This window comes from Trachemys scripta, chromosome 9 (genome assembly GCF_013100865.1).
Source record: "Trachemys scripta elegans isolate TJP31775 chromosome 9, CAS_Tse_1.0, whole genome shotgun sequence".
In the NCBI taxonomy this organism is placed as follows: Eukaryota; Metazoa; Chordata; order Testudines; family Emydidae; genus Trachemys; species Trachemys scripta.
In genome coordinates this window covers 94,406,943-94,433,255 of record NC_048306.1, presented here as the reverse complement: position 1 = coordinate 94,433,255, position 26,313 = coordinate 94,406,943, and the positions used below count along the sequence as shown (strand labels likewise).

Here is a 26,313-nt window from a genome sequence, read left to right as displayed (position 1 = left end):
ACTGGGGCTGAAACGTGGTTTTTAATCATAGTTCTAACTACAGCCAGTTGAAATTTTGTTGTCAGAACAGGTTTCCATCTGAAAATGCAATTTCATTGAAATTGAAACATTTCGCGGGAATGTGTAAATTTCGACAAAATTCTCCAAGCCAAAGTGTCAAAACAAATCATTTAGACTTTCTTGTTTTGAAAACGTCAAAATGTTTCATTTTGGTAAGGTAAAATCATTTCATTTCAACTTTGATTTGTTTAATTTCATTTTTGAATTTTGTATTATGTTACACAATAAATTTTAACATTATATGTATAGCTATTAAATTGAATATTTAGATATATTTTGTATTGTATATTATATTGTGTTTTGATATCAAAACTAAACATTTTGACTTCAGTGACAATGAATATGACAATGACAATCTACACCAGTTGAGCATCTGTCCCTTCGTGTTCTGCACCAGACACGTAAGCAAAAGGAAGAGACACAACTTACAGAATGACCTCAACCTGGATGCTAAAATTATCCCACCAATTTTGTGCACCAAGTTTTTGTGTATGCAAAAAGCTTGAAGTGCAGCTGTGTGTCCAAAATTGAGTGGCTAACGACCCTGTTTGCACAAGCACATCCATTATTGTTTTGCACAGGACTTGAGCTTCAAAAATACACTTGCAACGGCTTCATTGTCCAAATCTCGGCACATCATTTTGAAGGCAAATTTGGAAATGCTGGCATAAGAACTTGAGTTTCCTCTTCAAGTCAGCTACTGTTGGAGTATCATTTATATGCATCCTCTGAAATAAACAGTTTTTCTCTCCCTTGTCTTTGAGCCAGGCATGAATCGCTAAAATGTTTTGGAATGTACGGTCTATCTAAGGATAAGAGTACATGTATAGCAGGGCATCTAACTCGGGGGATGAGGGAACAGCAGTTCAAATACAAGGCTATGTGGTGGGAAGAATATTGGGCTAACAGTAGGTGTACAGAAAAACAAAACATGAGGAACTGATTAAATCAAAAGTCCTGATCCTGCTCTTCTTAATCAGGGACTACTGCCATTGACAGCAATACAGGAGCAGGCTCCATATACAAATCTATCAATTTCATAAAAACACAAAAAGACTAAGACAAGAAAATCTTTTTAATATTATTTGATCCATTTTTTAGAACACTCAAGAAGGACAAATGCCACCTGATATTTTTATTCTGAAAATATCTTTGCTTTAGTCCTTTACAACATGAAAACAGATAAGATACAGATTTACAAACAAAACAAGATAGGGAAAAATACAGATATGCTTTAAAAAGTCAAATGCAGTTTTAAAAGTGGTTGATTCGATCAGAAGAGGATGTGAATGTACAACTGTAGACATTCGGAAAAGTTGTACTTTTCTGACTATAATAGTCTTGTCATTTGCACAGCAGGCAAAATGAGGCAAATGGGAATGAAAGATCTTTTTGTACCATTCTTCATTATTTTCAATTATTAGTTTGATCACCACTAAGTAACAAGCGTGGGGCTCTTTTGTCTTTTTCTTTTTTTTCATTCTGCCCTAATATTCAGAATGGTGCAAGTTCTGACAATTTTCTTTCTGATATTTAAAAGACATTATCAGGATTACAGGATGTGATCCTGCTCACCCTCACTCATGTCAGTAATCCTTACTTAGCCAAATTGTCCCATGGAATAAGAGCTGGAAGACTGAGTCCCAGTTTTGGGCAGTTGTGACTATTGGGTGAGTCAAATGTGTCATTTGCTCACTGTCGATGTTTTCTTCTACAAAGAGGCTGTCAAGTTTGAAAGCAAATTAAATACACATTTATAAGCAACCTTATTATCATTACGCACTATTTTCCAAAGGCCAGAGAAATGTCACAAGCAGTACAGATTGGTTATATTCCAGTGAACTCTGACCAGCAAAACTGTTTTGTTGGAGACCTTCTATCAGCAGTTCTGGTCACTACATGTCAGTCAGCCAAACAAACAAACACTACGGTCACATGCTCAAATGCACATGACAGCAGCAGATGTGAAGCTGTGAAAGGACCCTTTGCAGTTTAAGCACCTGCAGGAATTTCAGAACCATTGGAATGCCTTCCACTCTAATGCATCTGAACCTCCTGATACAAAGAGCCCGATCCTGAATGTCACCCCAGCTCCCACTAAGGTCAGCTTGGCCCCAGGTTGGCAGTGAGAAAATAGCTCCTGGAATTTACAATATTCCATCCCTATAGTGACAGACAGTGGGGGTGCTTCAGGGAATAAGGACAGTGCTGGCAGCACAATGCCTCACACTTGCTTAGGCGGTGAAAGAGGGATTCATGAAATAAGCAACAGGCCAGGCTAAAAAAAATAAATACATCCCCATTATGTATTTAAAGTTTGTGTTACCATTAAACCATCCACCATTAAAACTTTAATTTGAAAGTGCAGACACCAGCTATAGTCCACATATATGTATGGCGTTGTCAAATTACTTCCTACATTTAAGAGTGCACAAAAGCGCATGTGATTTACTATTCATAATGTTTTCCATCAGATAGTTTGTAACTGATCAACAAAAAGAAACTATAACCCTCTGATAATCTTTCTGCCCATTTTAAAAATTCTGATTATAAGCCTCCACATTATTTTGCCTTTCATGTCTCACATCTGAATTTCTTTACTTTAAAAAAGGTTACAGAAGAGATTTATTTTATTGGCAAGAAACACTCAGTTAGATCATCCATTAAGAGTCATTGTCAATGAATCAGCCTGAGATGGAATGCCAGCCAAGGGTTAAAAATATCTTCAGACCCTGATTCTCCTCTCGCTTTCACTGGTATAAATCAGGAGTATCCCAATGAAGTCAACAGCTTTACTGGGGTAAAACAAGTGTCAGAGGAGAATCAGGTCCTTAAAGTTTACTGTAGTCAAATATGAGTTGGAACGCCGCTCTGCTGACACAATGCTTTAAAACTACTAAAATAGTAAATAGTTTCCATGAGAATTCAGATGTTGAATGTCTCTTAAGGTTTGAGGTGTTTATTGTTTAGGCAAATTATTATTATTTACTTTCTTTACTTTCCAGCCTTGGGGGAGCCTTTTCTATCTTATTTAATTGCCCCCTGTGTCAGTACTATGGTCAGGGGGTTATTTTGTAGTTCCAACTGTGAGGCGAGTGGCCACATAACTTTGTCTGACTTATTTAGGTGTGTTTGTGCCCGGATTCTCATCTAAGTTTGAGGGAACATGGTCCCTCCCACGATGTCATATCTATCTAGAGTATTCAATCAATTTTCTGGGCTCAGATATTTGGTAACCAAGAACCATTTGTCACCATCATTGTCACTAACAAATTAGTAATTGTGGCATGGGTGTGTGATTGCAGCCTTGGGTCAGGGCTCTGGCCAGTGGACTAAGTCTGTCAATAGAGTGATTTGTTTGTGTTAATTAGTGTCCAATGTTACAACATTATTTCATGTGAAATATATGAACGCTTTTGGAACATCCAGTTTTCTGTCATCCGTTATCATTCACCTTGGTTATGCAGACAGCACATTTGCATTGATATAGACACAGTAATTTCAGCATGTGTGTGTATGTTCGCAGTTCTAGTTGGGAAGAGAGCAGTCAGATGCCAATAAATGCCTCCTTAACAGGACTCTAGCCAAAGACCTGGGAATATTTCAGCAACTCTCTTCCTCTCTGGTAATTAAGCACAAAATTAATGTAATTCTATTCCTTTACTGGTCATGGGAGCTGACAGCAGAAAGAAATGGGCCTCCGTGCTAAAAAAATACTTATTAGGGTCTATGCAGGTGCCAGTCCTACCATGGGCACCATTTTCACAACCTGGCACTTCCACTAGAGGCAGATCTTAGCGATTTCCTAGAGAGATCCAGCAGTCCTTTGGTGGCTAGTTGATTGGGATATGGTTTTGTCCAAAATGAATTTCATTTAGTCATAAAACCACAGCACTTGGCATAACGGGGTCTGGATCCATGACTGGGGCTCCACAATATAAATAATAAGTAACCATCATTTTTGTTCCAGGCCTGAAATTCATTTTCCATGATCCAAAGCAAATACATCAAGGGGGTGAACATGGCAAATCCAAATTCAGCGACTAATACCCCAAAATAGTCATGAGTATCTTTTCTCCACTAATGGTCCAGCTCCTAATATATGCAGTGCTATACATTCCACTTATTAGACCCATCTTAAATGGGTGCGTATATATACTTTTAAACGGGAAGATAATGGTGAAATTAGATATTTATTAGAGGTGATTAAACATAGAGGAAAAAATCCAAATAACTTTGCCATATTTTTTTCAGTTTTGGGTAGTATTTTTTTTTAAACTAATAAAACACTTTTTAAATCTTCTAGCCAGCTCTACATCCATAAACATCATTTTGTCCACTCGTGAATATGCTATTCTCTTACCCCTCGTGTTTAAATAAAGTATAGATCCATTACATTTCTCTATCTTCTTGCAGTCCATGTGACACTTTGTTTACACGCTGCTCCTTGAGATATGTGTAACGGCCATTCCACAGCAGGACAACTTCTTTCAGAACCCACCACATTCTTATGCGGGAGTCTACAGTCGCTGAGTGGCTGCTTTTCTTTTCCTATTCAGCTAGTGTCTACATTTTTGGTTCAAAGTGAAACTGTCCCGGACCTCAGAACCTCCAGAAAGCAAAACTAGGGAAAAAAAATCAAGAAACAGACACTGAGGGCACTAGTGTATTATCAGAAAGAATTTCTATGTGCTGGGCTGCCCAGCAGCAAATTAGAAAGTTTTGGCTCCTAAGAATGAGTTGTGTTGTTTGCTCCTGCACACTGCAGCTGCTCTCCCCCTCCCCCCTTTTTTTGGTGGTTTATTACACACAAGCTACTAATGAATGGGAGCCGCTGTTTTACAGTACACCACGCTTACAGGACTTATCTCTAGGCCTACCACAGATTTGACTGATCAACAGCAGGGCTCCGCCATCATAATTCTTCCTAGAAACAGGAGGATAAAAAGGGGTTTGTTGGAGGTTGGCTGGGTCTGCAGAGAATCCTGCCTGCAGGGCCTGCTGATGCCATCGTTCGCTGCTATGGTCTTTGGCCTAATAAGGTACAGAAACAAAGATTGTTCACTTGTTCAAAAATACTAAAGTGCCCGAGTGACGGAAAGTGGAGAAAGCAGGGCACTCATCCAAGTGGGATTAAGGAGGCAAGTGCAACTTTATAGGGCTGACTGGGTGGCACGGTGAATATCTGCCACTGAAAAATCTAGTCCAAACATAATTTATGACATGTCATTCACAGTCAGAGGTGGCTGTCATTAAGAGTTAAGTGTTGCATTGTGTTCAACTGATTCTGATAAGAATTCTGTAAGCTGCTTATATGTTATCATAACTCATGAGGAACGAGCGAGAGTGAGCGGGGACACACGGCAGAGCAGAAATTGAAATGATTCGCCACTCTGCCGCAGGAGCAAGCTGGATTGCTGCGGCCTTGGTGTAAGGTAGATTGCACACATCTAAGGGATGCTACAGTGGAGTAGGATCTAAGAGCCTGATCCTGCAAATATTTACTGCCAGGCATAGGAGCCGAGTCAATATTGGTGTTGCAGCCCCTTTGCACCAGCTAGCCTGGCACAAAAGGACCAAAGAGCAGGCATAACTTACTAACACCCCCGCCCCTCCCAGTATAGGGAGCCTATGCCTGGTGCAGAGCTGGCACCCCCAGCTCTGCATCGCCTCCACAGGAACCCTGGGCAGTATGGAGGTGGAGTGAGGGCCTGGCCAGGGTGGACCTGTGCTTCAGAAATTCTGCACCCCCTACAGTGGCCCATAATGGTCATCGTAGCAAAGGGGCAACTTAGGGCTGCCTTAGCATATGCTGAGGGCCAAACTGGCCCCTCTAGCTCCTGACAAGGGGAGGCACAAACTGCCATTCCTCAGTCCTGTGCCGTGGTAGTATGCACTACGCCCAGCAGTAAGTGTTTGCCGGACTCGGCCCTTAAGGGTATGGCTACACTGCAATAACATTCCCGCAGCTAGCCCATGAGAGCGGACTTGGGCTTGCAGGGTTTGGGCTGACGAGCTGTAACACTGCACTGTAGATGTCCAGGCCTGGGCCGGCGCCTGGGCTTTGGGACCCCGCAAACGAGTTGATCCCGGCAGGTGTCATAATGAGATGAGGCTAAAATGTTTCTCTGACGCTTCATGCAAGTGGCCACAAGGGTACTGTAAGCGTAGAGCTGGGGGAAATAGCCATATTTAGAGTCGGTACATTCATGTTTGTGAGGCTTGACAAAACTGGAGGAGAAAGTGGCTGTGCCCCCCAAAGCCACATGTTCCAGCTGGTTGAGCACCCCCTTACATAGCTCACAACTGAATGGAAAGGCACGCAAACAACTTGCTTTGCTGCCAACAATACTACTGAATGGTTTAACCAGCAGAGCTTTGAAGAGACGTATGACCATCTGCTCCATCCCAGAGAACCCCTGGATGTCAAAGGCAAAGCCCCGTTGAACTAAATGGATCCGTCCCAGTCCAATTCAACCGTATAGCCACATTAAAAAAAAAGTAAATTTATTCCTAAACCCAAGTCTTTCTATATGTGGGTAGAGCACGGATGTAATAAGAACAATTCGCACTTACATGGTGCTGTCCATTTTCATACATGCTCCTTCAACAACAACACGTCCTTCAGGTCCCAAAGCTCAATTGTAATTCCCTCGTAGTAGGGCTTCTTCAGTGTAACTTGTTCAGATACAGCACGGCTAGAACGACCATGATCATATTATGCTCACCGAGGCTGCCTGTCAAAAGGGTGGAAGTGGTTTGATTTTTAAACTGGAATAGCTGCTTTTTAAAGCCCTTAATGGATCAGGCCCTGGCTATGTTCAGGACCTCACCCATCAGGCCAAGGCTTAAGGAAATGTGTGCTCAGACACCATTGCTTTGAATTCCCACCATTATTTAAGTCAGTCAAGGATCACAACTTTGCTACGCTGTGGCCACCTCCATTTCAGTATCTCCTATTCACATTTATATTCATAGTTATTCCCTCCCCTTTACCCTGTCTTTACCCCTCACTTTTTCAGCCCTTCCTGTTTTTATATTCTTACAGAGTGGTCTTTTGACTTCCCTCTGTATTTTATATTATTCTGCTGTGCCTTGCTCTGAGAGCTCTGGCACAGGGGGCGGGGATGCCTTAGAATTAAAAGTATTATTGTAAAGTGCTTTCCAACTAGTAATTAATCATCATAATACCCTGGTGTGGTAGGTGAGCATTATTATCCCTGTTTTACAGAAGGAAGCAGTGAGGGTCAGTGCAGCAAGGGCAAAGAGTTAGTCAAATATAGGATTAGAACTCAGGAGGTCTGATTCCTAGGTTTGTGCTCATATGCTAAAGCATCATTAGAGGGTTCGGCCAAATCCCACTTTTAGCCAAAGGAGGAGGAACCTGTAAACATCATTGTTGCAACATATTGTTACAGGGGAACAATAGTGTGTACTTCCCCAAAATGCAACTTTGTCATGCTATATGACTGGTGATCAAGGGTCGCCTATCTGCTCATAAGCCACTTAGGATATCGTCTTAAAGAATACTACTTCCTGTGTTCCTTGTCGAAATGCAAATACCTGCCTTTGAGGCGACAGGTCAGGGGGGATGCAGGGTTGCGTCCCACCCCTTCCCCAGATTTGCTGCTTGGCTTGTACTGAGCATGCTCACACGGACTGAGCATGCTCAGTAACACTGCTGAAGTTGGCTGCCCTCACGCTGCCCCCACACCATCAGCAGGCACAGATCATCTCTCTCTCCGTGCTGCCCTCATTGTGCTAATGTGTGTGCATGGCCCAACCCTCAACCCGCTGTTTGAGGTGTGCAGCACTTACAGCAGGTGACAACAGCAAACCCTATGAACTCAGGAAGTGCAAACAATTACATGATGGCTGCTTCTTTCATGAGAGTGCTGGAGGATAACATGAGAATCTCCTGGCGGCACCCCTGTGCTCCCAGCACACCTACACAGAGGCAGCCATAACTTGCCCCAGTGTGTAGGAACGCACATAGACAATTACACCATAACTTGACCCAGTGTGTAGGAATGCACATAGACAATTACACATCCAAGCATGCTTATGTACACAAAATAATTAATTATATATAGAAAGACATCTGTGCATGCATTTATCTATTGTGCATTCAAAACTGTGTGTGCGTTTGTGTGCATGTGTGGGCACGTGCATTTATCTGGATCAGAGTTAAGGTGAATGTAAATTAGGTGCCATTTTTTCAAAAATGAATATTTTTATCACTGATTCCTAAGCCCCTAAAAAGATTCTTGGTTTTGCCACTCTGACTTCTACCTGAGAACCTGAAATATAGATAGAATAGGAAATTGATTGTGCTTCTATACATAAGGGAATATGGAAGATCAAAGCTAGTCCAGAACTTGCATTTTGTAAAACTGAAGCTTTTGCAAAATGTAAGATTAATTGCAGTTATTTCTCTTTTAAATCCAGTGCCAACTGTTTTCTTTAAGTAAATATTCCACCTTAGTGTTTGTAGTATTGTGTTTGTGCATGAGAACCTGAAAATGAAACTGACTAAAATATCATGATAAAAAACTGAAATTCACTAGACTATTTCCAGTGTCCAAACAGAGAGCAATGTAAAAAATAAATAGTAAAAATAGTACAATAAATATTTAAAAAAGTAATATGAAAATTTAATACACATAATCCAAGTTATTTGTAACATAAGAGACTGTTTCTTTAGTTTGACCCACCAGTGACACTTTCAGTTATGAGATCACAGTTTACTAGCATTCTTATCCATTGTGTTCATAATCTAAAATGCCAGTTGCAAAAGAAAATGCAGCTACAACAAATCATTTTTGATAATGCACAGTTTAAATTTTACAAAGAAATAGGATCTCCCTGAAAGACTGCAGTATAATTCACTTGAAACAATACTATTTAAAAGAACAGCTAGTATTTTATTCTTTCTTGTATGCCAGAACCACTCTCCAAAGGACAGTTTCATCGTTTAATCTGGACATCAAGAGATTAAAAGAAAAATCACATTTTCAGTTATGTCTCTTTTTTTCTAGGCAGCGAATTTCTTAATAAAACAATCTTTTTCAACATGTAAAGCAGCAGCAAATTAAGAAAGGAACTTGAATCAATTTTCCAGGCAGTGACACTACCACTTTAACAGATTCCCACTGTATTTGGTTTTAGTTGCCAGAGAAGCCTTGTTCAGCCTATTTGGGGGCCCCATGAAATGCTGCAAGCACTACTGAAATGAGTACTTGTCTTTTGTTGTGCTGCATGCTAGCACCATACAGTGCTGAGCTGATAAATCCACTTTTTCTAACACAAGCATTTTTCAAACAAAACTACCATGAGACTGATGAGTAATGCCAGCTTGCCAAAAACCCACACACACCACCTCTGTTGACAATGACAGCTGTTAAATTCACATATTCACAAAATGAGATTTGTTACATAACTAGAAACTACAAGACTGTGCAAGAGCAACTAAACAGCAAGAGAAATTGCTAACCAACAATTAGATTACTAGGAAAATAAATAATACGATTTGGAGGTATATTAGCTTGCTAGTTACCATTATAAAAGTAGCACTCTGCTTGGTATATACAAAGGTTATTGGGCCCTTGAGAACATGCATCATCAATCGCTTTGTAGTTTTGTTTAAACAAAGCTGGTGTGAAGGGGGAAGGGAGCATATCAGCACTGCCTTATAAGATGTGAATACAAGGGAAACAAAAAGCCAAATGACAATATCTCTATGGAAGAAGTGGTGTCCTAAACCTAAAAGACTAACAATGTGTCTGAAGAACTAAAACAAAGTAGAGGGGAGATTTAGGTTGATTTCATTCTAACAAAATAACAATGACAATGACTTTTCTCTTACATAGCACCTTTTATTCAATGATCTCAAAGCACTCTATAAAGGTGAGCATTATTATTCCCATTTTACAGATATGGAAACTGAGTTACAGAGAAGTTAAGTAACTTGCCCAAGGCCAAACCCAAGGTCAAACAGGAAATCCGAGGCAGAATGCGGAACAACACCCATTGTCTCTTGACTCTCCACCGTCTGATCTAATCATTGGCTCACACTGCCTCTTACTACAATCAATATTTCTATAATTGTTTTGAAAAAATGTAATCAAGAAATATGGGTCTGAGGCAGGATTCAGGTTGGGAGAAGAAGAGTCACTGAAAGATTCCAAACAATGGCACACTGTGGAGTTGGTGCTACAATCCAGAAAAAATATCAGTGCTGAGAAGATGGAAATGCCTATAAGATCCTGCCAACCCACACATGTTGCTGCGAATGCCAGAAAAGGGGTACTGAATATGGTTGATCTGGAGGTAAATCAAAGGGGGGAAAACACTGGCTTTTTTTATTAACAGCAATTTTTTAAAAAAATCCTGTAATTAAACCACTAACCTCAAGTTCAGTAGAACTTTTATATATCTAAAATAATCTACACTTCCATTGTATATGCCCAAAGCATAATTTACTTGTGTCACATTATAATGGGGATTGTAAAGATTTGTTTCCTAATCAGGATTTAACATAATGGGGAAAGAGCACACAGAAGCTTTGCATCAGAAAGTGTGTGTATAACGGCTATACTTCAAATGAGGGCTAAGATTATATGATATGCCCTCTCTGACTCAAACTCTCCAACAAGTTGCAGAGGGAACATATCCTTTATAATCTTATGCACCATCAGGATACACAGCTAAATCACAGACCATCAAGAAAAACAGAAGTTAAAGTTTCAAGGGCCGTGTCAATTGGGTTAGGTTGTATATAATGACTACTTCATGGTATACCTTTGACAACTTAAACGGAACATTAAACTGCACATCTAACCACAACCAGAAATAGAAAACACTTCCAATGTGAAACGTGGCCAAGTTAATGTTGCTCTTTGGAACCTTAACTTTGTGTTTCCTGACTCTGGGCTAGATAGTAGCAGGCTCTGAAATGTAACACAGTAGGTAGGGAGGAGTACCGAACCTCCCACAATTTGGGATGGCATGAAGGAGGTTAAAAATTCTCACCTTTGCTGCTGCTAATGTTTGGTTGGAGACAATCTATCATTTGTATACATGATGGCTGAATCTTCACTATGGAAAAAGATAAAGGGCTTTTTTCTCCACTTCCTGTGTTTTCATTTGCATCTGTGCATTTTATATCCACTTTGCTCAGGTGCAGATGACTGCATGACATGAACAGACAGACGATAATCAGGCCCCAACCCGATTTTGTTTTAAGGAAATGTCCAATTTTTCAGGTTATTCTAAAATGCAAGTAAAATTGCAGAGAACCAAAGATCTTGGGATTCACTTCTTTATTTCCGATGCCAATTATTTTTGCCTGTTCTTGATGGTAAGGCTGGGGCAGGGGCTGGGAGAATTTTGATCTGCGTCCCAGGGAAATACTTACATTCTCCATCATGCAGACTGTCTTAGTGGCAGCCCATGTGCTTGTTAGGCAGGACGGGGGAAATGTAGAATCATGCCCCAAAGGAGATGAGGATATAGTAAGCTCTGCTAAAAATCATTTGACTGCTCATAACTCGCATTTTTAAATATGTTTTCTGTAAACCAAGCAAAGGCACTAGTCCTCATTGAAGAGTATGAGCCAGATTCTGCCAGTCTTATTCCCACAAGGAGTGCCTCTGAAGTCAATGGGCCTTCTCATGTCATTAAGTTGTTTTTGCTGTAGCCCTGTTTTAAAAAAAATGTGTGATTAGTATTCACTAAGAAAACCATGAAAGCATTTACCCCGGACTACAACAGGTGCAGGATCAGGCCCTAGCTTATTTGGGGCCCATCTCTGCCACCCTTACTCACCCTAAGTAGTACCTTACGTCACACCAAGCCCCACTGGGCCAGATTCTGCCACCCTTATGCAGATTGACTAATATCTTATTCCACAAATGTTCCACTGATTTCAATGAGACTTTTTGCAGAGTAAGGTACTATTCAATGTGAGTAAAGGCAACAGAATCTGAGTCACAGTAACCAAAAGGAGCATTCGCAGAGTAAAGCACTATTTGTTGTGAGAACCAGTCTCAGAACTGAGCCTTTGGGTCAGACTCTGCCACGCTTATTTGTGTTTAATATCTCACTCTTTTGGCATCTCCAGTGGTTTCAATGGGGCCACTCGAGGGGGAAGGTACTAACCGAACGTGAGCAAGGATATTGGAACCTACTTCTTATTTACTAGGCATAGTAAGAATGATTTGGGAAAACATTCCTGCTGGGGTGAGTTTACTTAATTTTTCCTAAGAATGGGACAAAATAGTTACACAATTGACTTTCTTCACAGCAGTTTTAAGGTCACATATGAAATTTTAAGAACATTGTTCGACTTGGTAACTGTACTTTTCCTATTCCACATAGCCCCATTTCTGCAACTGAATAAGGATTACTCAAGTGAGTAGGGGTGCAGAATAGGTTCCTTAAAATAGTAATAAAATAGGACAATCTCAGTAGGAACCCAAAGCAAAAAGCTACTTGCTGAGAAGCTCAGGATTATATACTTTGTTACCTCTGCACAATAATAGCCCCAAGAAAATTCTGCATTTCTTACAATGGTCAAGAGTATTTCTTCTTGTGTATAGGTATGATCTTAGCATTGTTAGAATTCACATGTAACCAAATTTGTGGCTTGGCTATTTGTTTTACAAAACAGCAATGGACATAGCCTGTGAAACCAGCAGGCCTTTATTACAGGCTATTTTTGCATGTTATTTAATTTCCTTCTTTAAATAAAAAATTGCATCTATTAAGATTATTTTGAATCTAAAAAGGCTGCCCATATTAAAGAAGTTACTTCCTTAAATAAACAACCTGCTGTTTCTGTGGTGTTAAGAAAATATCCAGTCTTTATAGACAGTGCCTATTTGGCTACAAATCAGCCAGCCTTATTTACATATTTGAAATCCAGATGCAGAGGAAATACTAGGTTTGGTTTGGAATATACAAAGGGCTTATTTTTCACATGTTAACATTCAGAATATTTAATATAAAATAGCACTGGGGAGGGGGGAAAGGGCTTTGCTGAAAAGGTTTATAACGGAGGTACTCAATGCTAATAAAAACTTTTCACCAACAAGGTTATTTTAAAAAATAGTTTTTTAATATGCTTTTAATGACCTCTACTCCTCATACCTACCTCCTTGCTTCCAAAATTGTTTGTACTGTCCCCAATAACACTCAGTGGAAAGCTGTCATTCCTGGCTAAATCCTTACTTAGGTTGGATGCTATGCCTCCGTTAGACAGGGTCAGAAGGTCACAATCGATTTTGGAGACCACCTGGAGAGTCCAGGCCGTGAACTGACTCAAAAAATTTATATCAGAGCTGGAATGGTCCACCTCCCAGGGCTAGGCCTGGCCTACCACTCCAACTGCAGGATGGGGCCTGCCAGGCCCAGCTCAGAAAGAGGCCAGAGTTGTTGACCCTGTTAGCTGACCTCTTCAAACTTCAGGAGAATTTTTCTGGCAGTTACCACGGTGACTGGGCGCTCCAAGCTTATCCTTCTTACTGAAAAAAAATTAAGAAGAAAAAAAAAATGTTAAAACCTACCTTGTAGAGATGCCTATCAAGAATCAAATACATAAATGTTTTAATTGTTTGCTTCTTACTTGGACGACTCTAACATTAATTGTTACAGTCAAACTCATCAAGAAGGCAGTTAAGCTAAATAAAGTTTTAATGTGCATAAAAAAGTAATGTTCAATATATCAAATGAGCGGCATTTCCAAAGCCAGTATGCCATAAATGATACCCCAAGGATTTAGTGTGGAAGTATAACATTTGTTTTCCTTTTTATATCTGCCTTCAACCTACCAATATTTCTTATTGATATCAGAACAAATTGAGAAAAAGATCAGCAGAGGAATCTAGTCTCTCTTTGGCTGCTATTCCCTTTGCAAACCAATTGTTTGATTAAAACATTATTGACTATTAAACAATGCATTGTTTTAGTCTCTTAAGCAGAAAACATGTGATCCATTTCATCTATAATGAAATATTACTTAGGGAGTGCTAAGAGAAGTTGTCAGCCAGTGTTAATGTTATTTATTTAACATGTCTTTCACACGAACCATTTCTCAATTAAAAATTTACCAGGTAAGCAAAATGTCTTGTTGTTGGGGGAAAATGCTTTAAATGTGATATATTGAAGGGTCAGAGAAGACACTAAGCAAAACAAACTAAGTGTGTTCTTTATTTATAAAATAGTGAGCAAGAAAAATATTGATATTTCTCCATTTTCTGAGCAATATCACATTATACATGAAGCTTATATGTAAATATATGTCTCAGACGTCAACACCAGACACAGAATCTTATTGAAGGGAGCAAAGAATGGTAAACTAGGTTATATCTGCAATAAAATCCTACTTTAGGGCTTCTGGTGGCAAGCTGTCAATCAAAATTCCTACTCCTCATTTCTGGAGTACTGTTAAACAGGTTTAATGATTGCAAATTTAATGTTTTGTCTGGCACCTGGTTTTGAAGTATCTTTTTGTTGTTGTTGTTTGAAGAAAGTAAAATATTAATATTCAAATTGTTGCTCTACGGCGGTTACGCACTCATTTAACTGTCCCCTTCCACCTCTGATAGTAACATGGGACTGGGTGTAACTGAAGAGGTTTCTTCAACATCAGGATATCTTTGGACTCTATGAGCGAAAAAAAAAAAGGAAGGAGATTTGGTTTGAAAAGCAAGAGAGAGTTATATAACAAACTAGAATGTCTTTTGTCCCAGTTTCATTTTTCATCTCCACTGGGGGGAAAACCAGACAGATGTGTAGTAACCTACATTTAAAAAAAAGTGAATACAAGAAATGTAAAGGACTATTTTAACCAAATCCTCTTTCTTTCCTTCATAACCTGATTCAGCTGCTTTAAAATATTCACATGCCTAAAACACCGTATTTTTTTTAATTGTAATAGTTTCAAGTCATTTTAAATTAATAATGAAAACAACACCTCAAGATCCCTTTCCAGGGATAGGTTATAGAAAAGATCAGTCTTTGAGTAACTGATTTTTGTATTGTTTTTTATTGTAGATCTGTAGGGTGGTTTTATTTTAGTTTTTGTTTTTATGTGCCTGCTACAATCAACTGATTGATTAATGTACTAGTGAGAAGAAGGAACAGAGCTACAGGGCTGTTGGGTTTTTGTTTTTTAATCTTTTCTCTCACTTTTTTTTTTTTTTTTTTTTACATTCCTGCTGAATAACACTGTACATGTAAACATGTGGCTTTCAAGGAGGTAGCATGATTTATGAAGTCATGCTCAGGGCCAGCCAGGTTGGTGACTCAGAGGAGACTATGATGCCAACTCATTCCCTGGTGATAAACACTGACTGTCCTTCCCACAGCCAGGCACCCCTGGCAGCCTTATTAAAAGACTTTGTGGTTGGCAGAGCATTGAGTACTAGCGCAGGAAATGAGGTCCTCTCCGGTTTAGTACAGAGATGACTGAAGTTCCAGAAGGCTGTAAGCAAAGCCAACGTATCCTGAGTCACCAACTTTAAACTATAGGGGACTCTACAGTTCTCAGTTTGAGCTGGGCCAAGAATCCTGCTTTCCTTGCAGCCCAGAATCTCTCATTGATTTAACTGAACACTTTGCAGACTGCAGGGATTAATCAAGAGAATAAGTCAGACGTGTTATTTGTAGGGTGGAAGGTCATGGAATTTCTATCTCCCACATTCCTCCCACCGAACTCCCTCAAAAATCTCTGCTCCCTGACTTTATGCTCAGTAACTTTCCAGCCAGGGAATGTATGTCTTTCCCTAGCCCCTACAGAATTTTCTGTATTTTGCATTATGTTTTGCTAACTATATTACAACAAGCCATTTATCTTGGTCTATAGCTTGGGGACCTTTTGTATGGCCTCCCTTCTTCCAGGAATTTCACATATAAATCACAGGAAATAAGGAAATCTTTAAGACCAAGTGGGCAGCGTTTTTTTTTATTGTAGGCATTCAGAAACCATATGAATCTGCAATTGTGGAACCCATTTTTGGTAAAAGGCCCCCAAACGAGCAAATAACCCCCTGGGAAGAAGTTAAAATCTCAGGGTGCATTAGCGAGTGAGGATTCTGATGGTGTGTGTGACATTTTTCCAATCTAAAGTCCCTCCATGCTATTGCAACAATAATATTTAGACCATGTGGGGCTCAGATTATTGCTCTAATAAATTGTTTTTATTGGTTCATTGTGGCAAATAAGCCCCCGATTGATTTGTCTCCTAATCAGCATGGAGAATGCACTCCGCTGTAATTAAATCTTGTGTAACAGGGCACTCTGTGTTCGCTTGTCTCTTAGCTTGCAGTGGTATGAAATACAGTACATCAAACGGTATACTGTACGCGATAGGCACCGTGCCAGCCCAGAGGACGATTATGCTCGCTTGCCTTTAGTGTGGTTACAAATTAGTATAGCTTTACGATGTATGTAACTGCGTGCATCGCATGGGAGCAATATGGAAGTTACTGGAGAAGGGAAATGGCCAAAGATAAGGTCTTGTCTCTCTCTAATTTCTATAAAGGTTTGGCCTTTAAAGACTTTAAGTTTCTTAAAATAGCTCTGTGATCTTGTATTGCATCCCTCTCTCCCTTTCTAGATCACCCGGGGAGAACTTCAGGCGTCCAAGAAGTTTCCTCTCTTTCCATAATCAACTTTTTAGCTGCCAGACAAGCTAAATTCTCGCTCTTGCTGGGCCCTGGATGGTGCTAAGACGCTGGTACAGAAAAAAGGTGAATGCAAAAGACCCTCCGGAAGTGAACCAACTTCGAGATTCAGTTCTCCTGTTCTCTTAGGCTCTGACAACGGATCTGCACAAAAGTTACAGGTGTTATTTGGTAGCGTCACCTGAGGATTCTGCCAGTCGCCATTTGTTTGCTGGTCCTTTCCAACACGCCTCTTCCCTATTTGATTCCCTCCTGGGGATTTCTTTCCACCTCGACACCCAAGTGATTTTTTTTTACCTTCTTAAGCATAGAGAGTAGATGCAATCTCGCAGTAATATAAAATGTAAATCCGGAAAGAGAAATTGGATTTGTTTAAGGGCTGATCTTAAATCAAATTTTTAAAATCCCCTGATTTTGCTTTCACGTTAATACTTTGATCCAGCCTTTTAATGCAACATATTGGATGTAACCGATTCGGAAAGTTCAAACAACATTGACGTGAAGTTTGTTGTCCGATTGGGAACATCCTCTTCGATTTCTAGGCCTTCAAAATAGTTTGGAACTTCTACGGACTCTCACACTCACCCCCGTCCTTGCACACATCCACTTAACACACCTATCGAGACACACACACATACACACACACACACTTTGTACACCTATAGAACTAGCCAATACATCCAAACAGCAGCAGCACACTGGATTCCCCTCGGAATAACACGCTTCATGCTTAGAGACAAAAGTATGCGAATAAGCTGTAAGTGAAATTAACTAAAGCCAAATCATCTCCGGGGCTGGGAGGGGGAACCCCATCCACACGGCCCAAGTCAGTGTCCAAGCTATTGGGAGCGCTCCCCTATTGATTGGAATGGTCACTGCTTTAGGGTGATTGAGGACAGATTAATGCTTCTATACATTAATGCTCCTTTCTTTCTGGCTTCCCTAGCTCTGACTACAGGGAAGCAGGCCAGCGGATAATTACCCCTCAGTGCAACCCTCAGAGCTGGCCTAATCCGAAAGCTCAAGTGCCCGTAAGTAAAACTTCAGGAAAAGTTATTGAAACTGACAAATACAGGGTGACAAATAATCAATAAAAGCCCAGTTCGACATCCTTTATTGTTTTCAGGCACTAACAGCAAGTAATGAAACCTCTGCGAGGACAGAGGGAGGGGGGTAGCCAGGGACTGGGAGCTTGTCTTTTCTGTTGGACAGTCCCCAGTTCAAGAACCCGCAGCATATGCAGGCCGGTCACTCACTTATCAAGCTTAATAAATGACCGCCTCATATGGGCTTCTCCCACGTTTGTATCTGGGTCCCGCAGCTTCCATTTAATTTAATTGGAATCACTTTAATTCTTGTATCTGGCTACCATCCACATTAACTACTAGTTAATATTCTACGTGTACATTCTAGCTACCGCGATATATATAACCATATAGATAAATAGTTGCTTTATAAGTGTATTGGACATACATACGGACAGTTATTCTCTGTGTATATATATAATTCACACACACACACACACACACACACTGTATTGAGAGAGACAGAGAGAGTTGTTTGCCCTGGAAGTTTTACAGAGCTATTGCAACCTAACACATTATATTCCTAATTAAAATTTCAGTCCTTAATCTCCCTAGATTTTCAATGTTGTAATTTCTGAAGGTTTACAAAAGGACAGTGTGAAAGCGGAACTGGTTCTGTCGCCTTCTCTCTCTCTCTCCATGAATTAAGTTCTGATCTATCAGTTTAAAGACTGTACATAAAGTTGGTTCACTTTCAGTGAGGGATTTATTTTTTGTTAAACTGGAGGCTTCTCGTGTCTTTGAGCTTTTGAGCTGTGTAAATGAACTGCAGTGTCACATAATCGATAGGGAAAACTCAGCTGTCACAGATCCTAAAGCAGCCTCTTGCCACAGCAATAACGTGATTTGGCATTTCAAAGTTTGGGAACGTGCTGTCTGGGCGTCTAGGGGTCGGTGAAGAATATCTAAACAGAGAGATGGAGGCTGTCTACCGGTGCAAACCAATAACGAGGAGCTGGAATGACCAGAAATGCCAGTTTCCCATTACTCCCCCGCCCCGACCCTCTCGCACACACACTCATCACTATGTTTTTTATCAAGCTTTTCCTGCCCAGTTTGCTTGCTGCCGTTATTTCACCGGTAAACACTTCCCCGGCAGCTTCCAAACTTTTTGATCCAAATCAAAATCAGGTGCAGTCCTGGGCATCGGAATTTAAACAGCGATTACACCCAAAACAACCCCGAAGCCCTGTAAGAATTTATAGCAGCGCCTTTTGCCCATCTTCCACACAAACCCAGACCACTGAGTTAAAAAGAAAAATCACGAGTGACAAGAAACAACGAATCTCTCGGGGGGCAGTAATACAATGTGGGTGACACTTGGTTAAATCCCAGACTCTCTCCGAATCCTTCAGGAGTTTGAACACGATGAAAATCCAAACCTCTTTTCAAAGCCAACTTTGGCTGACTTTCTATAGAGCTGCTGCTCTGTAGCATATTCTCATATAACGCATAACCTTCTGCGCCCTTGTCATCACACAGTTGTTGGTGTCATTAGTAGGGAGAACATGTTAATTCGACCATGCATATCAGTGTATTTTAATATGACACAGACAGAGAATCGTGACGTGCTAGATTATAGAGCAACTAGAGAATATTTCAGAACCGGTGAAAGGTTGCTCTCGGAAATAATGATCTGGTTAGCCTGCGGCAAAAGATCCATGTAATTCAGAGTTAACGCTCAATGTTCACCGGCCATATCTCCTTGTATCTCAATATGGAACAGCACAAAGGTTTGAAGATAAATTTATGAAAGAAGCAGACCTTTGCAGGCAAAGATTTTCCCACTGAAGATGAGATTTTTAATTGGCTATTTGGTTGAGGAAAGGAAGTGTAGGAATTGAACGTTCTATACTATTGGCTAATTGTTGTCCATAGTTCACTGCCTATACACACACCAACACTTATCTCTGTCTATACACACATAGATGTACCCAAGAAAGTAACTCACACAGTGTGTTCAGATATAAAAGGTTTGAACTTCATATTAGGAAGCTCTCTCAGAGGAGCGATAAACTTCTCTTTGGTCAGGCCACAGTATTTGATCGTATCTTTATTTTATGTTTGTCCCCACCACAATGGAGCCTGGAGGCTGAATCAAGAAATAGGATTCAGATCGTTTGATCTGACACGAGGAAACTTGCGTTTGTAATATTATAACACCCTAGAGGGAAAAAATCAGACCACTGTTGCTGAGACAAGGAGTGTGCTTAAGTACCACTATGTTTCAATCCCCATTTGGATATAATTTAAGTCTCCTCTGGCTCACAGTAATACACTCTCCAACCCTCGAGCTGTCCAAAAAGGGGATTTAATGAGGCCGAGTTTATACACTTATATAATTTAGAGGATTCGCTGTAGCAGTAAAATGACAATTGGTACATGTGTAGTGCAAAAGAGGTGAAATCCCATCCAGGGACCACATTGCTCATTTCTGAAGGAGCTGTCATTTCCAGCAGGGGGGACACAATGAGAAGGCCAGGAGTGATGGAGCTCTGATCTCCATCAAGGAGAGATAACCACCTGATTAAAATAGGCCTCTTGTTCTCTCGTTACTCGATCGTCGTGTGAACTTACCTTATTTACAATTATAGGCAATGAGTGAGTTCCCTAGATTGCAATACACCTATAGCTCTGGTTTATCTTTGTTATCAAGATCATCTCTTGGACAGAATTCTGGACAACTCACAATAAAGGAGCAACACAAATGCTCACAGGGACCCATCTATCTGCCTATACGGAGACATATATACACATGCCAAGGGTCATACAGACACGCATGTATAGTTATATCATTGGAAATGGAACAAGTCAATGCTTATATGAAATAACTGCACAACTGCTCCAACCAATTTAAATTACTATTGTATGAACTGGATCAAAAATAACCAACCCCCAGAAAGCATTCGATTATTTGTTTTTATGAAATACCATATATTTTTTAAAAAAATCCTTTCCCGGTAGATTTGACCATTCTTTTGATAATTTCCTATTTCCGGGTCAATCTGGATCTGGGGCGTTTGAACAATTAAACCGGACAGGGATACACATCTATCCTGAGATGTAATGTACTTGGTTCTCCATTTTACTGTGAAATGGCACAGTGTGTTTGCCGGATTATTATCCCACCACTGCTTGTGCATTTGTCTCTTATGTCTAGTGTCTGTCATTACACAAAGCGTTTTGAAGAGCTAATTTCAAAAGACAGAAAGTATACACTTACTATAAAAGTCATTAAATTAGCATGACAAGCATAAAGTTCCTACGTTATAATTTGGTTATAGATCTGAAATCTTTACTGCAAGGATAAAGACTACAGCGAGGCACTAATACAAAGTTAGGACGATGATCTGCCGTGTACAATATGGGAGGATTTAGGAAGAATGGGGGGAAAGGTTCTTGTTTCATCAGCCTATTGGTTGGTAATTCACTAAGTAGTGAGAAATTATCTTTGTTTTCCCCCCACCCCATCGCGAGGATCCGATCAGAAAGTCTTACAGGGAGGTCTTCTACACAACAGGTGTCTGTGCAGGTGACCAAAAATTATCGATGTCTTTCATGGTCAAGAATATCTAATTTTGAGCAATGTATATCTAGCACCAGCCAGGTAATAGTTAACTCGCACAGGTAGGAAGCAGACGCTAAAATGCAAAGAGTGTCTTAAAAGCTGTCGTTGACTTTTTGTGCAGATTAGAAACTCTAATAAATCCAACTTTTAAAAATAGCTTCCTCTGCGGGAGAAGAAGTGAAAATCCACTCCTAACTAACAGAGACATGTCTCCATATTACTTTATCACACTAGTCTTAGAAAATACACACCGATTTAGTAGTGGCACATTTACTGCCCTGGCATGGTATCGAATATACTCCAACTTCAACATTACACAGCACACGGCAGTTTTGGCAACGTTTGGTTCTCAGACTAGCTGCCTCCCTGAAATAGAACATTTCGACTCGGATCGAATTAAAAGAAAAGAGAAGCCATTCGAAAATCTCTTTTAAAATCGTGCTCCCCAATGGTACTGCCCTGATTGAACCAGCAGGTTTAAAAATCTGTTTTCAGCTTTCATTTTGCATCAGGATCAGGACGTGAACTGATTTGTTTGGTGTTCACGAAGCGCACTACAGTTTGTGGATGCCTTCCATTTCCCTTCTCTTCTTTAACCGTTTTAATGATCATCACTGACCTGTTGGTCATACCTACAGTATCAATGTTCCTTTAGCAGGCACCTCACCGTTGGTTTCTTTTCCCCTGCTATTTAACACTTGCTACCTTTGCCATTAGAGTCCTAGAGTGACCCCCCTGGGTATATCTGAAAGAAAGACCCTCTGCATTCCAACACTGCCTCCTTACCAAAGTAATAGCAAAGGGACCCATTCAGACACATGGACCACACTGAAGCATTAATTAGGCTGATGAAATCCATAGAAATGTATGGATTCAGCATAATCGAGTTTCTTCTGCGGACGATAGTTAAGGAATACGTGAGCAGCTGGGAGAATAGAAAGTACTGTTAGGGTGAAGTCATGCATGTAATTGAGTATATTTAACATAACCATTTTAATGATCGGTGATTAAAAGTGCATCTACTTAAATTGTATACCTCTGCAATTTGTCCATATCAACTTTAGAGCGTTCACAAAGAAAAGGTCGTCATATAAATTTATAAACAAGATCCCTTACTGGCTAAGCATGACTCCAGCAGGACAGATAAACTCTCTGCTTCGGCAAGGGAGGGGAGGGAAGGAGGCCTTTTGCTAGAAAACAGCTACACCAGTGTGATATTAATTAATCACTGTTTTGGCCCTTTTTCTCTCTAATGCAGTCACACTATTAGAAGTGCATAATAAGTGAGTTTTCTTTTCATCCGTAATTATTTATAACAATTAGATCACTCGAAAAATCCTTGGGGTTCTTTCACGTATTAAAAGAGCTGCTTCTCCGTTATTTGACAAGATTTTTAATTTTAAATAGGAGGTTTCCCCGCAAACTCTTGCCAGCCATCAAGCAAAGCAATGATACGGGGTTAAACTTCTCCTTCGGTTTAACTTAATAGTATCAGAGTTTACATACTGGCGGGGGACAGATGGGAAAGACTTGGGGAAGACAGAGATGATGGGCATGTATGTGTCTCTTTGCAGGAGATCCCCACAGCATGGGAAATTAGCAGTTGAAATCTGCCAGTGGGGACTATGCGCCACAAAGCCCACGCGTTTGGAAGGCTGAGTTTCTCTCGCTTTCCTATTCACTCTGTCCAGGCTGGATGCAGCGAATAAATAGACTCATTGTGGAGCCTATACACAAACCAACCCAGCCCACCCCACTCCCCCGCCCTTTATGCTTAAAAAGCATACAAATCTGCAATCGCTTTGCACTAAACTTTCCTTCTCACTGTACAACGCCTGTTAGAAGGAAGCGCGCGGGCACACACACAAATACACATATAACAAGGAGACAGGGTCCATGCTGGGCAAGTTGACCCCAGGAATCTACTAAAGGCAGCACTTTTCGCCTCCTGAGCGCATAGATTCGTGTCCATCTCCTTACCGAAGATAACGGTTTCAAAGTGGCAAGATATATTCAGACTCTTTGCTAAAGGTTGGCTTGGGGGGAGGAGGGGGGAGAGAAAGAGCGGTTCATTTAAGTTTATGGAGGAAAACGTAAATCAATTCCTAATTCCCCCCCTCCAAATATAGCTGTAAGGTGAATTCCATTTGGAGACATTCCATCAAACGCAGCCCTCAGTTTCCCCATCAGAATCTTGCACATCAATGTACGTAACCTATAAATACGGAGGAGACGAGCAGGGCCAGGGCATTATTCCGTGCAAGAGAATTTGCAACCTTGAAAGCATATTTTTCTTCTGGCTATGGTGGCACTTAGACGGTAATGTGGGCAGTGAAACTGGGGAGATTTATATCTTTTGGAAAGTAGGACGAGCCAGATGGTAATAGCGTCATTAACAAACAAACTTGGGATGCGCAAGTGAAGCTTGAAATTGGGAAAGAGATCTGGAGAACAAAGGGGGCTGCTGTTGAGAGAAAAGCCCCTCTTCTGCCGGCCAAAGCTAAGGGCACATTCTGGAGGGGCTGCTCCTACCCGATAAACGAGGGCTTTTTCCTCCCCTGTTGTGACTGAGAAAGGGCAGAGAAAACTTTTGCAATAGGCAAATGTGGCATTTATTTATGTGTAACCCTTTGTCGTCTCAAGTGTCCCAAATGGGCCTTTAATTCAAATCCCCGGTTTGATAGGGAGGGATTGAACCTCCAAGTTTATTTTATAGAAACAAAGCGCCGCTTGTGCCCGTTGAAGTGCCGCGAGTTCAGTAATTATTGGAAAGTTGTTAATAGTATTAAGTAAATATTAAAAGAGTCGCTTTTTCTGAGGTGGGGAGTGGAAATACCTGCCGGATTTCTGCGGTTCTCTCAATTTCTTTCAGCATTCCTGCTATCTGGGGGAGGTCATGAAAGCCAAACACCACAATAAAATACTTGTACATCATGGCGATATACAGTGCACCGGGTAGAGACATAGTCTAGGTTTGTATTTATAGACAGTCTATAGTTGTGTTTCATTCTGCACAATACTTCGAATGCCTCGTTTATTCATACATTCACCCAGCACACCGGACTTCCACTCACGGCTTATCCTAAATTCAGTGGGAGTTTTGCATGAGTAAGGACTTCAGGATTTGTGAATGTCAGTCATACATACCTATATTACTCACCCACAGAGCTCATACCTACACTGACACACGATAGAGTCCATAAGTACGGTATACCCCAGCGAGTACAGCCATCCACAAGGTATATTACATATGGGGGGGGGGGATCTCTATTGAAATATTAACGTTCCCCCCGAAAACAATATAAATACTAAGAGTTCCTTAGGAACCCTCCCCCCCTACGTATTAAAGATTTTTCCCCTGAGTAGAATTGGTGAGTATTAGATGATCAATAGTTTAATAGATGTTAACAGCTCCCAGTTGACAGACATATGCCCAAGCTCTAGATTTTTTTTTTTTAATGTACTGGAGATCTTTAAAAGCCCCGAGGACTTACCCTTAAGGCATTATTCAAAGAAAAAAACCTGAGACTGGCGGTTCGTCACAGGCAATTGTGAAGGGTTTCAAAGGGCCGATCAAACGAGTTGGAGAGTAATCTACATTAAAGTCCGGATGGCAGTGTTACAACATGCACCTGCAGGGTATTTGCTATCCGTGCCCCTTACAGAGCTACAAATCACCATTAGAGAAAGCTGCTTAAGCTTCCTCCTTGCTTCTAGAAAGACTTACTCGGGCTACTTCACTTTGATATTTATACGTCTTGTTATTGATAAGTACGTTAAAAAAAAACCTCCCCCTCGAAGGCACTCGCAGGCATCCTGCAGGACTCTTGTAAATAGGGGTATTTACTGCAGGACTTTAACGTCTCCTGGCCAGGAACATATGCGTCTGACTCTAACAGTACTGTATAGCAAATCGATTCCCTTTCTGATTTGCAGACGCTCCTGGCTCACTTTGGCTAGTGTGGGGCGTTGTTGTCTTTCCACTTGCTTTGCTTTACGTCGAGCTGCACCTTGACTCTGGAGAAACTGGGAAAGGGAGAGATGGTAAATGATAAAAGACAAATCACAGTGAAAAAAACTGTGTGTGTGAGAGAGTGAAAAGTGCGTGGGAAATAATGGCTATAGGAACAATAAAAACGACAAGAGCCTGCTAGATGCTAAGACACGCACATTTGTTCGCGGTTTAATGCAACAGAATCTATCAGTAGATCGGCTCTCTGCTCTCCGCACTCGGGCACCCGGTGTAACCGAGGAGACAAGGCAGCAGAGGACGTATCGGAACGTTAAATGTCCGGCCGGATTTTCTCACAGTTGCGGGAGGCGCAAATATGGAAATTAGCTCATTATGGAGAGGGAGTGGCAGTCAGGAGTCCCCCTCCGCTACCCCCCAGCCCTGGATCATCGAAGTATGAAATAAACCAAATGCACAGAGCACCCACTACAGCCACACAAAAAAAGGGGGGGGGGATTTTAGATTTCAATGAGTATTTAGTCTTGTTTGTATCTTGGTAAGTGATCATTAGTTTTAGCAGTGCCGCAGTGGTTACTGGGCTATTAACCATTTGCACGCTAGCAGGGACCTCATGGCTGTTTACAAGTTATCTGGAGAGCAAAAGGGACTCAGTCAGTACACATTCAAAAACAAAAACAGAGCAAACCGCACTTGGCTCCGCAAGTCTATTTTTAATTTTAAACTCTGCATTCAGCTCCCATTTTCTAGACCTAATCCAAAATTAGCAGCATTTCCCCCCAGTTTATGTCAACTGAGGAAAGCAGAGTTGCGAAACAAAACAAACAAACAAACCAGGGAAGGTGATTAACACGTTAGCAAAAAAAGAGACAACATTCCAAGTGCATCGTGAATCGTGTTAACTGAGCGTTAGAACGCAGGGTGCATCTGAACTTTGGTTCTAGG

General features: G+C 40.8%; 1 protein-coding gene across 4 annotated transcripts in view; it reads right to left on the bottom strand.

The window, feature by feature from the left end:
- Positions 1–1,117: 1,117 nt before the first annotated feature.
- Positions 1,118–26,313, bottom strand: part of SOX2 (SRY-box transcription factor 2) — a 151,322-nt gene continuing 126,126 nt past the window's right edge. For 2 of the 4 annotated variants that reach the window (XR_004647094.1, XR_004647092.1), the window contains 3 exons: positions 14,550–14,724; positions 13,214–13,583; positions 9,915–11,760 (listed from right to left, as the gene is read on the bottom strand). The gene's annotated coding sequence lies outside the window, so the exon portion shown is untranslated. Of the gene's footprint in view, positions 4,685–6,636; positions 6,798–9,914; positions 11,761–13,213; positions 13,584–14,549; positions 14,725–26,313 lie in introns of those variants that run through there. The other 2 variants (XR_004647093.1, XR_004647095.1) reach the window with 2 other exon arrangements.